The following is a 14,956-nucleotide window of genomic DNA, read 5'->3' on the forward strand; positions in this document are numbered from 1 at the left end:
TTGTAACTCAACCTAAACGTGTTTAGATTTAGTTTATTGTACAGCTTTCTACCCTGCAACGTTTTCGAATGAACACAAGAAAATTTTGCTGTTTCATATTATGGTTCAAAACTCAATGTTCTATAGTCTGTATAGATTCATTGTTCGGGTCGTGCTAGCTATGCTGTGCAGTGGTTGCAGCAACAACCGACGATTTGATGGAAAACGCGCGACGTGATGAAAACGACGTCCTCAGGGTACCCATGGTGAGTCTTACCCTTGTATCACTTGGTGCAGTTGACTGTTCATTAGTAGTGACTAATAACAGTCCAGTGTGTTTGGTGATATTACTCCGTTTTTCCTTTTTGTAAGCCGTTTAACTTAGGCAAGATACAGGTTTCCAAATGCAGAGCAGCTGTTTACAGTTTGTACAGAAATTCTAATTACTTGAACTCGCAAACACTTTGGTATTGTACAATATGACGAACATGAGCTAAAGAGCACGACTTTATGAACTGTTCATTAGCAATGACTAGTAACAGCTCAGTGTATTTGTTGATATGTCTATGGTCGTACGATTTGTTGATCTGTCTCGCTAGGACAGTATACACGCGCGCTTTCAAGTACAGAGTGATTTTATCTGTAATGGTGTCAGGAAAATGTGGATTCCTTGAATTGGCAAACAAATCAACATTGTACAATACGATGAACTTGCGTTTTAAACTACATAATTTACCTCTAAAGTAATACGGAGACGTATTTATGATTCTACATTTCAAATCTATGTTTTTTATTGAAGTGAGGCAGATGGGATTATTCCTACATGCAAGTTTAGATTTGCAAAATATAAAACTACGGTAGCTTTCTGAATTCAGATTCAGGTTTAGAGTAAATTTTTTGCCTGTACTCTTCATTAGCAGTGACTAATAACAGTTCAGTGCGTTTATTTTGATATTAATGCTGATTTACGTAGCTGTGGCAATATTTAGAATGCATTTAGATGCAGCACAAGTTTCTCAGTTTTATGAAATGAGCTGGCGCGCAACTCAGCATTGTGTAACTGAATATGGTGAATATGAGCCTTAAATTATACGTCATTTACGTATATGCAGTGATGTATTTTTACTAACAATATTAGTTATTGTAGCTGATGCAGTTAAAGTTTTTGTATCTGCATTTTTAGATAGTGTTATTAAAAAGAATATGCTATCTGGATTCAGATCTCTGTTGGGGAAGTTTGTTGCCTGTACTGTTTATTAGCAGTGACTAATAACAGTTCAGTGTGTTTACTCCTATTGAACAATATACAGTGATGAATTTGTAATACTGCCATGCAGTTTTATTTTATAAAAATGGTCGTTCTTTGGATTCAGGTCCAGGTTTAAAGTAAATTTATTGTATGAACTTTTTATTAGCAGTCTCTAAGAACAGTTCAGTTTGTTTAAAGTTACAAACTTTGATCATTTCTTTTGCCATTAAAGTTGATTCAATGAAGCAATAGACACACTTCCAAGTGAAGAGCACGCTTCTCAGTTGTAACAAAAATGTAACTTCCTTCCACTAGTGAGCAAATCTGGAGTGACATGACGATCTCCTCTGGTTTAACCAGAGATGCTTACGTGTACATAATACAGTGACGTATTCAAAAAAGATACGATTAAAATTTATTACCAGAGTTAGTTTTTGTAAGTGGTGTAGATTTGATTCTTCTTATTAATTTGTCTGTTTGACTAGTTTTCAAAGACGAAGATCGCTATCTGGATTCAGATCTGTGTTTGTAAATTTGTTGCCTGTACTGTTCATTAATAGTGACTAATAACAGTCCATTTTTAATTAGTATTATCATTCCGATAGGAATTTTCGTTACCTTCAATCACTATATTAAAAGTATTGTTCAAGTCCACTTAATCAGTCGTCTACTAAAATGTAGCATTCCATGAACTATTAACAAAGCTGCTTTACTAAGGTGAACCTGTGGTTTTAACAAGGGTCACCAAATTAAAGCGTAATTTTAGAGTTTTGTATTCACTACGGGAACTAAAACCTGGAAAAATTACAGTAGATTAGCCTGATCCCCCGCAGGCTTCCCTCTCCTGTTTTAGAGAACGAGTGGGAGAATGGGGAGAGAACAGGGAGTGAACTGCTCTTCATTCCTCCTCATTTTTTTCCTTTTCTCGTTCTCAGTCTCCTCACGGTCAGTGTAAACGTTACAATAGGAGTTGCATGCGGTTAAGGCTAGCAGTAGATAAACTTGAACAGGTAAAATATCTTCATAAAGTGGTAATAAAGCTACCCGGTGTTGTTTCTGACTTTCTATTAACCCTTTAAGCCCCAATATCCACATACAAATTCTCCAAACTGATCTCTATACATTTCCTTAAAGAATGAGTTGATAGAATTTGATGAAAGATCAAAGTATTTTCTCTTAGGTGATCATTTAATTAATTCTCATAACCTAATCTCATGATAATGTATGGGTATCATTAGGAGAAAATTGCTGTTGGTCACTATTGGGACTTAAAGGGTTAAGATTCAGCACAGTATGAACGGTTTTTATATTAAAAATTACCAGGATCTAACAGTATAAACACAGAGAAAAAAATTTTTTCAGGGTTCCTAATATATGTGTTAGTGGATTCTCAGACCATGCAGGATAGATCATTCATGTGTTAACATGAAGTAGTTTTCCTACGTTTGTTGTAAACGCAAATCAATGGAGAAATGGAGCAATGAAGAATCCGCGACCAAAGTTTTTAGTTCATTTTGAATTGATCGTTACGTTTTCCAAGAAGGAGAACAAGGTTCCGTTCAGTTAGTGGGGACGGGGCAAAGAGTAGTAAGCAGGAAAAACAGCAATGGGGTGGGGGAGTGGAGAGAGAGTAAAGGTACCCTCCCTCAATTCCCCTCTCCCTCTCCTCTCTTTTTATTTTTTCCCGCCCTCGCTGACTTTTCGCCATACTCCACTTCGGCTTTCAAGTAACGGGGATGATCGAAGGATTTTTTGGGGCTTGAAATCTTTGATTCCGGGATTTTTTGGGTAGGAAAATTTGGCACGTATTTTTTTGGGCTGGCTTAATTGAAGTAGGTTTTATTTTGGGCATTCAAAACAATGTGAAGATTCTTGGTAGCCCCCGGCTATTCCGACGCGTACCTCTGGGAACAAAGTACAACTAATTTGTTGTCAAGAAATTTTTACGACTTGGAAATTCGGAATGGGATTTTCTGGGGGTTAATTGTTGTCTAGGGATTTTTTTGGGGGAAGTTTTGTTCCCTAGGGGTTTTGATTTTGCCACAGTCGATCATCCCCGTCACTTGAATTCTTCACTAGAGAACCCCCCCTCCCCCCCCCCCCCCCCCCCCAACCTGGGCTTAATCCCTTGAATCTTCTGCTGTTTTCGAGCACTGCCGAGCAACCGGGCCCAACATCAACCCAAACAATGTTGGAAGTTTTATCTGACGAAAATCACACCATTTAAGAGGCCATCGGCATCAAACAAAGAAAACCTTCTCTGTATACGGACAGGGGACTGGAGCTCCGCGCGGCCATGTATAATCCTCTAAGCCTGGCGCAACAGGAAGGTTATTACATATTCCCACCTCACTTTACTTCGCTTAGATGAAGTTCGAGTGATGCGAACGAAATATTTGATTAGTTTGAAATCACTGCTCTAAGTTTTGGAATTTGTTTGTTCAATTGCCCGATTGAAGAATAAAATAAGGGAGGAAACAAAGAAAGGAAGGGATGTAATGCTTCTGCAGCCGGCGGCCATTATCTTCGCCCTTCTAGTTTTGCCGCGTTTTTTCTTTCCCATTTTTCCTTATTTGTTCCCAATTTGAAAACAATTTTTCATTTCCCCTTTTGCGCTTATTGCGCGTGGGCTCAAGAACGAAGAGAAAATGTCATGCGCTCAGACATAAGGAGACTAAGGAGCAACAGAAGGTTGAAAGCCAGACGGAAGTCGTGTAAAGTTTCGATTTCGCATTGATATTTCCGACTTTTAACAGTTTATGTTAATCTTGGAAATCATGGGTTGACTTTACTTTCTTATTCAGCGTATCACTGTCTAGCGTGCTCGTAAAATAATGAAGATTGACACTGCTTTCTTGGATTTCCCATTGCTGCTTATTTTCTCCATGAATTCTTCAGATTCCCCAAGGTAAGCTTTGAACAACGACTCAACTTTTTAACATTTCTGAAGATAAGGGCATCATTTTCAGTCCACTGCGTTTAGTCTTAGCTTGAAATAGATTCTTGAGCATTTTTTAAAACAGCACGGTGAAAGCATCAATAATTTATTGTAATAGACCCTAAAAATTTTCGATCGCGTGACCCGTAAATCATCATGCGCAGATCAATTCGCCAGGTAATAATCCCCCGCTAGATCTGTTCAAATTCCTGTCTCATCAATTAGGCGAGGATAGTGGTCGAAAATGCCCTACCAGTTTGACCGTTGAATGGTTCTCCCAAGGAATATTGCATTAGTTGATCAGGTGATCAACTTTTGGTAAACACGAAAACAGTTAGCTTTTGAAAAATTTTGTTAGTGCGAGCCGAAAGAACATGTAAAAAATTGGGTAACCTGTGAATTTTCAGCCGTATACCTCAAAAGAAGCGATTGCATTAGCCGCCGAAAATTAGAAGGATCTGTATGTGAAAAACCACTTTTTATTACCACCCAGTCATGCTTGAATGGTTTTCCATACAAATCCCTGTAAATTTCGAAATTTTCAAACTGTCGTGAAATATTTCCGTAAGAGCGGCTGTCTGTAAATATCGAGAATTTGCCGTCAAAACTGAAATTTCGAAATACTTCATTTTCAGTCAGGAAAAACCCTTTGGTGAAACATTCTCTAAAATCACAATCAAAGTTTCCAAAGGATTTTCTTTTTCGAGAAACGTTTTCGAGGAAACCGCCAGAAAGTGAAATGCTGCCCCAAGTCATATAGTCACCGGTCTAAAACCTTTGAATTTTACCGTTTTCAAAGCCCTCGGGAAGAAAGGCGGTCCAAGAAAACAAGTTCATATTTGGCAGGTAAGTAAGGCATCCCAGTTACAATACTATTTGGTAAAAATATTGCAAGATAATGCATTTTTTACTCGGTTAAAAAACGCCCGGAGATTCCTATCCTCAGCACTTTCATAAACAATGAAATTTTGCAAAACTTTAAAGGAAAAAATCACGGCTTGGTACTTGAAATTTTAGAAGAATCATTACACCTCAGTAAAGCCCTACTGTTGTAGTACAACATATAAAAAATCCAGCTTCGGCAATTAAAAAGCAACCCGCCGAGAGAGGTAAACGCGCAGTTCAACGCAACTGGGGGTAACGGAAACTCCAAAAAATTGTCTTGAATTCACATTTTTTTCGTGGTGATCAGGAAGATAGTTTTTGCTTGCAAAATCGAAAGATTGATTGAGTCTTTTATTGCTCTGGTATGACTTGACTAGTTAGAAAGTTAGATATTGGGCGATCGCAATGAACCAGCTCCGAAAGGTCAAACGGCTGTTTCCATAAATGTCAACAATGCTAAAGAAAGTATCGAGTCCTTTATCAAAATATTTATTTTTTTGAAATTAGATTTACTTGACATAAATTTTTTGAGTCGTGTGGTGTATTTTATACAAAAAAATTGCTGGAAAGAAAACGGACTAAGATTCAGACAAACATTGACTTGAACATGGTAAATAATTATCCTGCAAACCGCAGACCAAAACCGAAAAAACCAGTGCTCTCGAAGGCTAGTAAAGCTCAGGAAATAATATGACTTTCCTAAACGAGCTGATTGAAAGATCAGGTGCCGTGTCAAAAGCTTGTCAATCTTGGTATCTGTGAGGTATGTCTCTTGATTTCGTTGTTAACTGATTGAAAAAAGAAAAAGGCAATCAATACAAAAAATATTGACCGATCTTAGGTTACTTTATTAGGAAAGGAGCATTTTATTTGGAGAGGCAGAGGGAGAGTGGAGGTTGAGCAATTTTTTCCGAGTCCATTTTTTTCAGCCGCTCTTATTTGCAAAAGTTTTTTTTTTTCGCGACATATGTACAGCGACCTCCCGAAATTAGCGACCCCCCCCCCCAGAAAGTAGCGAGACCAAGTTTTTTAAATTGTATACCGTATACCTTTAATTTGTCAATCAACAGTCAAAATTTTAATGTGCAATAATATGTTCGTGCAGTGTCACAAATTGTTCACGATAAGGCACTTGACATCAGTTCACTGATGTAGCGATGTAAGAATTACCGTAAACCGGCATAATTTCGTATTAACAACAGGAACGTTTCTTCAAATTGAAATTGAAAACTCTATATAGTTTTCGTCGATTAACATGAACGTCTTTCTTCCAATTAAATAACACTGACATACCGGTACGGGGTACAGACTAAAACGCAGCGGTGCGTCATGCAGGACAATCGAAGCAGTTTAGCTTTTCACCTCTGAGTGAGTAAAGAACTCGATCTCCTCTATATCGGCTGATTCACCCATGCGGTAGTCCGGTAAACCATCGGTATTTATTTCACTGTCCCTGCTACCAGAAATGGGTAGTGAAATTCCACATTTCACAAATGAACGGATAACTGTGTCTTTCAGCCGGGGTGAGGTCTTCCACCCATTTCGTGAAAAGCACATGCACGCCGATCACCAGCAGTCAATTTTCCCGTCATAAAGCGCTCTGGATTTGCGGACAAGTGTTCCGTGGCTAGTCTGTCAACACTTTTCTTAAATTCCGCATTAAATGTAACATCGAGTGGTTGAACCTTGCTTGTTGCGCCCGGAGGTACAAGCCCCAGTGTCGTCTGGCACTCTTGCATCAGAATGGTCTTTACCCCCTCTGTTGTTTGAGCTCTATGCGCATCATAGATAAGAAGTCTATCGCGTGGTTGACCAAACATGTTTGGCTTCTTCCACATATTTCTGAGCCAGAAGACCATCATTTCCTCGTTGCACCCCGCGTTCTCTTGGAACTTGACCACGACTCTTGGATCATACTGCCTCTTTTCTCTGTCTGGAATTCTTTGTCCTGTGCCCTTAAAGATCAACAAGGGTTTGATGCGAGGCTCACCATCGGCAAATATGGTCAATGGCATGGTACACTGTCTCTTATCAAGGCCTTCACCTAAGTCTACAAAAGCGAAAAATCGAAAATTCTCAAAAAAATTCACAAAGTAGCACTAGGTAAGCTATTAACATAAATGTAATTTTTACTTCGATCCGATAATTATTTTCCACGTACGGGGGGGTTATTGGTTTCGCGGCTCTCGGACCGGGTTTTCCAGGCCCGAGACCATGTGTCGCAAAAAATCGTTTTAAAATTCAAATCCATTGTATGCGGACAACAAATAACTTATTCAGAAGAGTACTTAATTGCACACATTCTAAGTGGTGATTTACTCAGTTTGAACGAAAGTGTAATATTTTGGAGATTTTTCATTATTTTCAATATTTTAAACGTTTTCGTTCAATGAAAATTTGGCAAATTTCAAAGCCCAAAATCGTCGACTGGTACCTCGATTTCAGTAACGAGTCTTATACCACGTTAAAGAGCGTTATCGCTTCTTTCAAAATCTGTTTTCAAAACTACGGGCAACTTAAAAGAAAATGTTTGAGGCCAAAAAATACTAGTAGTACTTTTCTGAAATTTGAGCTTTCCAGACTCTGCGGGTCGAAGCTAAAAGCTCAGAAAAATGCAATAAGAAATCAGTTTGAGCAACAGTGATTTAACGTTATCAGCTATCAGAAACTAACACGTACGTGTTTATCGAGCGATCTGATAAAATTTAAAGCCGTTTTCCAACAAGAAAAGCAGAGTTTAGCCATCTTCTGCTACCAAACGCACGAGTGACGTAACGTTGTCAAAGGGCAAAGCACAATAATAAACTTCAAAAAGTACAACGTTTCTGCGTCCAGGAATTAGACTTTAGCGGACAGAACATTACCTACGAGTGTATGTTTCATACCTTAGCATGGGTTTCCCAGATACTGGAAATAAAAAAACATCAAGGACAGCATCGGCAAGAGCATCTTCGGCTGCTCTCAAACGACGGAGATTGCGTTACTTTTCACAGATTGACCGCTTACCACCTGTTTTTGGGCTCGCATTTCGACGGAACGCTTGCCTCGAGAGGCGCGCGGCACGGATCTGAACTCTTCTTCACGAGACATTGAGCTGAATTTATCGGAAATATGCCACCACCAACAACAACATGAGCTTTTTTGGGGGTATTTGTCGTTTTTTATGCGAAAAGTTCGGGTAAGCAGATTCTCGCAAAAACCATTTGGCTTAAAAAATGTGTTTAAAAGCCCACCCTGGATTTGAAGCAAAAAGTATTTCCTCAAAATAAGCTAAAAATGCCCAATTCACGCGGTGAAAAAATGGATGATTATGGAAGGATTATCGAATTCTTGCCTAACCTGAGGGATTTCCCGTGACGTAGGATTAGGGCTAGGAAAAAAGCCCATAACCTGCTCCTGTCGTTGTGAAGATCAAAAATTTCAGTAAGAACCGAAAACAACAGCTTAAAGGAGGTGCACACACCTTGAACTAGCCAGGGAAAGGGGCTTCTGATTGAGCTAAACTGTCATTGATGCACGGTGCAATTAGGTAGACCTGTTTTTTACTATCCCCCGCGCAACCACATGGGGAGTACTTTGAAGCGGTCCTGTCGGGGACTCTCGGGGGTAGGGGGCGGGGCAAATCGAAAATAACTTCTCTTTGTTTTTATGAAGTACATCATTTCTCGCACGGTTGACAAGGTGACGGCGGACTCCGTACCTTTGGAAAGGCCCTTTTGAAACATGTCCTGGCAAAATGCAGGGCATCACGAAATTAACGTCAACACCTTGAATCGACTCCATGAACATGGAGAGGCGATAAGTCCCATCTTAAAAGATGTTTGATGTCTAGACGTGAATAGTCTGTCCACAGTCATTTTTCATTTTGTATTTCGGGACCATTTGACAGTGTACGAGTGAACCGGAGTGCAGTAACGAGCTCTAACCCCACCCCATTGCCCTTGCGGTCAATAAATCATCGCGATTTTCATTTTTTTATGCGCGTTCGAGAACCTCCAAAGGGAATATTGAGGGTCTTTGTACAGTTTAAGTTTATTTTACCGACAAAAAAGAACAAAACAAAGCAAAAGACAAGTATACAGAAACACGTAGAAGCAATGTGGTGAGGAAACCCAAAAAGAAACCATAAGGCTTAGGTCATCCCCTTTTCGTTCGTTTAGCGTCGAATAGGTTTCCTGGTTTTGGGCGGGTCGGTCGGTGGGGTGAAAAAAAAAAATCACAAGAAATCTGAGAACGGGAGGCCTGAAACACCAGCATCATTGCCGTGGAGACTGAAAACAACAAGACATGGTCACCAAATCGACACAAACTCAATAAGGCGGAAAATTTGATGGTCAATTTCATAAAAAAAGGCCCAAAAAGGGTAAAAAGCAAAGAGGATGCACCACCGAACGTTTTATGCCTCGAAATGATGTTATAATGCTAATTTTTAAGATTGAAAGAATTAATCTAAGTCCAAAAAAAATAAACCTTGTCGTTTCTTTTTCTTGCTTTTTTAAAAAATGCCAAAAAACTGGGTCTTTTGGACGACACTTAACGAAGAAAAAAATTAATATAGGTATTAAGCTCCCTTAAAGTATAAAAGTATAAGTTTACAAGGACAGGATCGAACGTATACTGAGTAACCAAATGATAAAAATTTGATCAAAATTAAATGAAAGGCTAAGAGCCTAAGCGCTGTCTGATAACGAAACGGTAAACAAGAAGTGCTGCCTCTCATTTAAAGGAGACGTGAAATACTGGGTGGACCACATCCTGAACTCCCGCGAAAACCGCAAGAGAGGAACGCTCAGGGCTAAGGAGACTAAACAGGGGCGTAGCTACTTGTACGCACGGTTTGCACGTGCGTACCCGAAAACGTTGAGGAAAAAAATAGAATGAAATAAACATAACTAAAAAAATCGGTTTCCAGAGAAGCGACGACATTAATTGGAGAACCGAATCTTGGATGATTTATTTATATAGCAAGCTTGATGATGTAAAGCGTGAACGCGTTGTTTTCTCCACGACCTGTCTTCGGAGTAGACGAAGTAGGGCACAATTACGTCAATGTGTGGTGCTTTTGTCGGTCAAAAATAATGTGACAAAAAGGGGTAAAAAGAGTCATTTGTAAACTATAAGTCGGAGGTACTACAAGCTTGATTTTTAATAGCTGAATAAATGAGAAACGGTTGACGTCAATGAACATAAAAAGCCGACAGAATTAAAGAATTTTAGAGGTTGTGTCATTTCATAAACAGCAAAAATGCTTTTGCTTACAACCGTTAACCTCACCTTTAATAAAGGCACCTTAAAAAAATGTTGAGATTTGGGGTGGCGGGGGGGGGGAGTGGGGGAAGAAGATGTAGAAAAAGTTGGGCGTACCTCCGAAAAAATACTGACTACGCACCTGCTAAAGCCTGAAACTGAACAACAGGAGTCTTGACGAAACGTCCTCAGTAATCAATCCGGGGTCGAACTTTCAAGGAAACGCTGATCAAGAATCACTCATGACGGAATGAAAACTCCTCGTAGCTTCCAGCGAAAAAAGGAGTGACAACAGTGGTAAGCGGTCGTTCTGTGAAATGTAACGCAATCTTTGCCGTTTACGATCTTTCGGCGCTTGGATTTGAAACGTTGTTGTTTGGTATGTTCTCCCGTGTGGATACTTGACATTTCCAATCTATGGAAACACCATGCTTAGGTACGAACAACAGACATTCACAACATTGTTTTGTAAGATAAAATCTGATTTCATGGACGTAAAACGTTTTGAATTTTAAGATTTTTTAATATTAGTGCTTTGCCCTCCCTTTGACAACTTCACGTGACTGGTGCACTTGGCAGGAGTTGACAGCTTAATTCTGCCTTTCTTGATAGCAAACGGCATTAATTTTATTGTGCTTTGCCCTTTGACAACGTTACGTCACTCGTGCGTTTGGTAGCAGAAGATGGCTAAACTCTGCTTTTCTTGTTGGAAAACGGCTTTAAATTTTATCAGATCGCTCGATAAACACGTGTTAGTTTCTGATAGCTGATAACGTTAAATCACTGTTGCTCAAACTGATTTCTTATTGCATTTTTCTGAGCTTTTAGCTTCGACCCGCTGAGTCTGGAAAGCTCAAATTTCAGAAAAGTACTACTAGTATTTTTTGGCCTCAAACATTTTCTTTTAAGTTGCCCGTAGTTTTGAAAACAGATTTTGAAAGAAGCGATAACGCTCTTTAACGTGGTATAAGACTCGTTACTGAAATCGAGGTACCAGTCGACGATTTTGGGCTTTGAAATTTGCCAAATTTTCATTGAACGAAAACTTTCAAAATATTGAAAATAATGAAAAATCTCCAAAATATTACACTTTCGTTCAAACTGAGTAAATCACCACTTAGAATGTGTGCAATTAAGTACTCTTCTGAATAAGTTCAGTATTTGTTGTCCACATTACAATGGATTTTATTTTTAAAACGATTTTTTTGCGACACATGGTCTCGGGCCTGGAAAACCCGGTCCGAGAGCCGCGAAACCAATAAGCCCCCCGTACGTGGAAAATAATTATCGGGTCGAAGTAAAAATTACATTTATGTTAATAGCTTACCTAGTGCTACTTTGTGAATTTTTTTGAGAATTTTCGATTTTTCACTTTTGTAGACCTCTGGTCGATATTTACTGACATCATCTCTTAAAACACCACAAAATAGGATTTCCCCGCTATAATATTTTCTCATCCTACTCGGGGATATTTCCTTTTTAAAGTGCCCGCATGTCGTGCATAATTACACGAAAATCAAGGGCCTCCATTCGAGGAAAATTACATCATCGCCAAACTTACATGCATCATTTCAGTCATCGTCGAAATATACCGCATTCTCATCACGAGACTTATTTGCATACAGTGAAAGTCGCCACGATTTTTATCCCCAGTTTCGACGGTGTTCGCTAGGAACGCATAGCCTACAAACTAGGTCCCACCGCCAGAAAAAAAGAAACGACCGCAGTTTTAGAGTCTCGCTCTGCTAAAGCAAGCTCGACTAATCAGAAAATCTTAAGGTGGCCAGAAAATTCTGGTAGGAGTCGCGTAATTTCAAAAAATTAGTCCCCAAAATAGATATATTTAATAAATTTTATCAATCTAATTTTCGGGTGAGAAACTCAGGGTCCAATTGTTCCAATCTCATTCCCGTGAAACGTAGGATTAGCTAAGCCTTATAGCAAATTCAAATGTCCTATCGACGTGGATAGTGAAACAAAATCTCAAACTAACTTAGAGACTTCAGGGCCTCCCAGCTTCAGCAGAAAAAAAAATCAGCAGCTGGAGCAGCCATTGCAAATATCGTAAAACAATTAGCTGGAAAAGGAGACTATCAGAAAATATTTTGCCTTTTACTTTTTGGTTTTATTTGACCAATGGTTTTAAAATCTGCACTTTTGGGGAGGTTTCTAGTGTATGTGGTGTATCAAAACTAAACCCCCCCCAAATAATTTCATATGAAAATTGCAACCCCTCCTAGACTCTCTCTCTCCTTTCTTCCCACTAGACATTGACTTCATAAGCAAAATTTAATCAGCAGATATTTGTTTAGAAATAGTTTACAGGTTCCCAGGCCAAGCTTGGTTACATAGCATTTAATATGGTGGCTACTGGCAAAGATGCATGAGAGGTAGCCCCACGGGGTTTTTTGCATAATCCAGTAGAGTGGGCTCAATAATTCTACAGGGGTACAATTTTGCTGCTGGCAAGGAACCCTTTGAGTGAATTTTTTGACAGTCATTACTCTTGAAGGAAACATGGATGTGCTTCAATGATCAAATAGTGTCACAACTTTTAGAGAGAATGTTAAGTCCTGTATCTTACAATTTCAGTCCCCTTTCTTTTTCTGCCTTTTCAAAATTGACCAACCCCCCCCCGCCCCCCATTAACCTTTTCGGAAATCATACCCCTTTGCCCTCTCCAACCCCCTCCTTCCCCTCAACTGGGATGTGATAAATGATTGCTTTGCCCTGCAAATAGCTAGACTTTCGGGTGGCTTGAATGACCATGTATAGAAATGGCAGTCTTTATAGTCTCATAAGTTGGAAATCCGAGCATTATATTAGTACTATCATATTGACACAGTCTGCTTTAAGGTGGCCCGAAAATCGAACCTGTTTATATGCATGCGCGTTGATTATGTTTTTGAATCGCGTTTTTCAGCAGGAATGTTTTAACCGATTTCTATGATTTTTGGCATCCTTAATATAGAATGGTCGAAAATTTTTAAGAAACTGTTATTTATTTTCTTGTAGGTATAAACACATTTGAGATATCGGCATATGTTTAAAACTGCATTTTTACAAAAAATGTCAATAGCTTCGAAACCCTAAGACAGATTTTTCTCTAACTTCAGCAATAGCCTCAGAGCTCTCTAGTTTTATATCTGCAAGTTGTTGGTCACTCATGAATGCCCTACATTCAGCATAAAGTTGTTCTCCTTGTATTGCGAACTGTATTCGCCATAGGTTTCTGATTACTCAGTTTCTTACAATAAAGCTTTGGGTAAGAATGCCCTTCCAGATAGGAGATACCGCCGTAGAGTTCCGATAGTAGCGACCCTCGTTACTTTCGGAATTAGCAGCGTTTGGGGGTCGCTACTTTCGGGGGGTCGTTACTTTCGGGGAACAAAAATCGTTTACAGATAAAGCTGGGGCGAGCTTTTTTTCCGAAATAATAAATGAACAACATAAAATTTGAAAAATAACAACATTTTATTTGCATTCCATATGTATAGATTGTGTTTTATTAAAAGAAGGTAACAATGATAAATACAGCAATACGGTAAATAATAAAATAAATCTATATCAACACCAATACAAGCAAATGAGACAAAATTCGTCTATCCAGTTTCATGTTTAAAATGCGACATGGGTGGGCTCCGGATGCCTCCCTAGACTGTATTGTCAGTGGTCGGAACGAGTTGTATTAGTTTGTCTCTCGGTTTCTTTTCTAAGACTTCTAAGTCCTTTCTTGACGCCAATTTCATAAATGCAAGGAATCCCGATGCCTCTTCCTTGAACCCATACACCTTCAGGTGCACTCCTGCTTTGGCCAGATACACGGCAAGTCATCTTGATTTCCTTCTCCAGCAATGGCTTTTACAGGACCTCCGCTAGACTATCAGGCACGTGTCCAACTGTGGTCGCATCTTGTTCGCCGCCGTTTGTGTTTTTCATCTTCACCACTATTGCGTTATGTGAATATGCGTTGGGAGGCTCGGGAATGCAGTTCCAGACTTCATTAATTCGCGGATTTGACCGATAGAAATGATCTCCCTTGATACGTGAAGTAATTGTGCATAATCGGCGGTATATAGAAGCCATTGGTCATCAATTTTCACTTGAACAGTACACTTTCCTGATGCAGATGCGAGGGTCTTGTCTCTGTGTATTCTTGTGTTGACATATAAACGGATCGAAATCTACCAATCACAACCCACGGACGTGGCCTTTCGAACCCATGAAACTTACCTTCTGTTGATTACATCTATTTCCCGAGACGTCCGCTAAAATGATAGACATTTGGTCACGTTTTCACGTGGCATGGAGTTCTCGTCTTTCTTCGGTGAAAATATGGAGAACGTTTGCCTAAGTGGAAGGGCAACAAAATATCAATGTATACGATGTGAGACAACCGTTTGTGTCTTGTGTGCTCCCGAAATTCAGAATCCTGAAAATGAGCCAGAATATAAGCCCATGAGTAAGGTTGGAATTTGTAACCAATGCAACAATACCGCCATTGCCGGCTGTCGTGTTGAGACCGAGGATGAATCAGTGTTAGAGGATATGGAGTCTTCCAACGTAACCAGATTCACTTTGTTTCATGTATTTAGTTGATAGATTTTCGCAGTTGTTAAGATGTGAAGTCGTGTTGCACTTTATAAATACTTGAGATA

The 14,956-nt window shown here is 39.4% G+C and overlaps 2 protein-coding genes across 3 annotated transcripts in view; both read left to right on the forward strand.

Annotated features, from left to right (window-relative positions):
• The window catches only part of LOC140924635 (NLR family CARD domain-containing protein 4-like), a 388,290-nt gene that overhangs the window by 188,137 nt on the left and 185,197 nt on the right, over window positions 1-14,956 (forward strand). The window lies entirely within an intron of this gene.
• The window catches only part of LOC140925041 (NLR family CARD domain-containing protein 4-like), a 150,789-nt gene that overhangs the window by 30,193 nt on the left and 105,640 nt on the right, over window positions 1-14,956 (forward strand). The gene's annotated exons all lie outside the window — the stretch shown is intronic.

Source organism: Porites lutea, chromosome 14, assembly GCF_958299795.1.
Source record: "Porites lutea chromosome 14, jaPorLute2.1, whole genome shotgun sequence".
In the NCBI taxonomy this organism is placed as follows: domain Eukaryota; kingdom Metazoa; phylum Cnidaria; class Anthozoa; order Scleractinia; family Poritidae; genus Porites; species Porites lutea.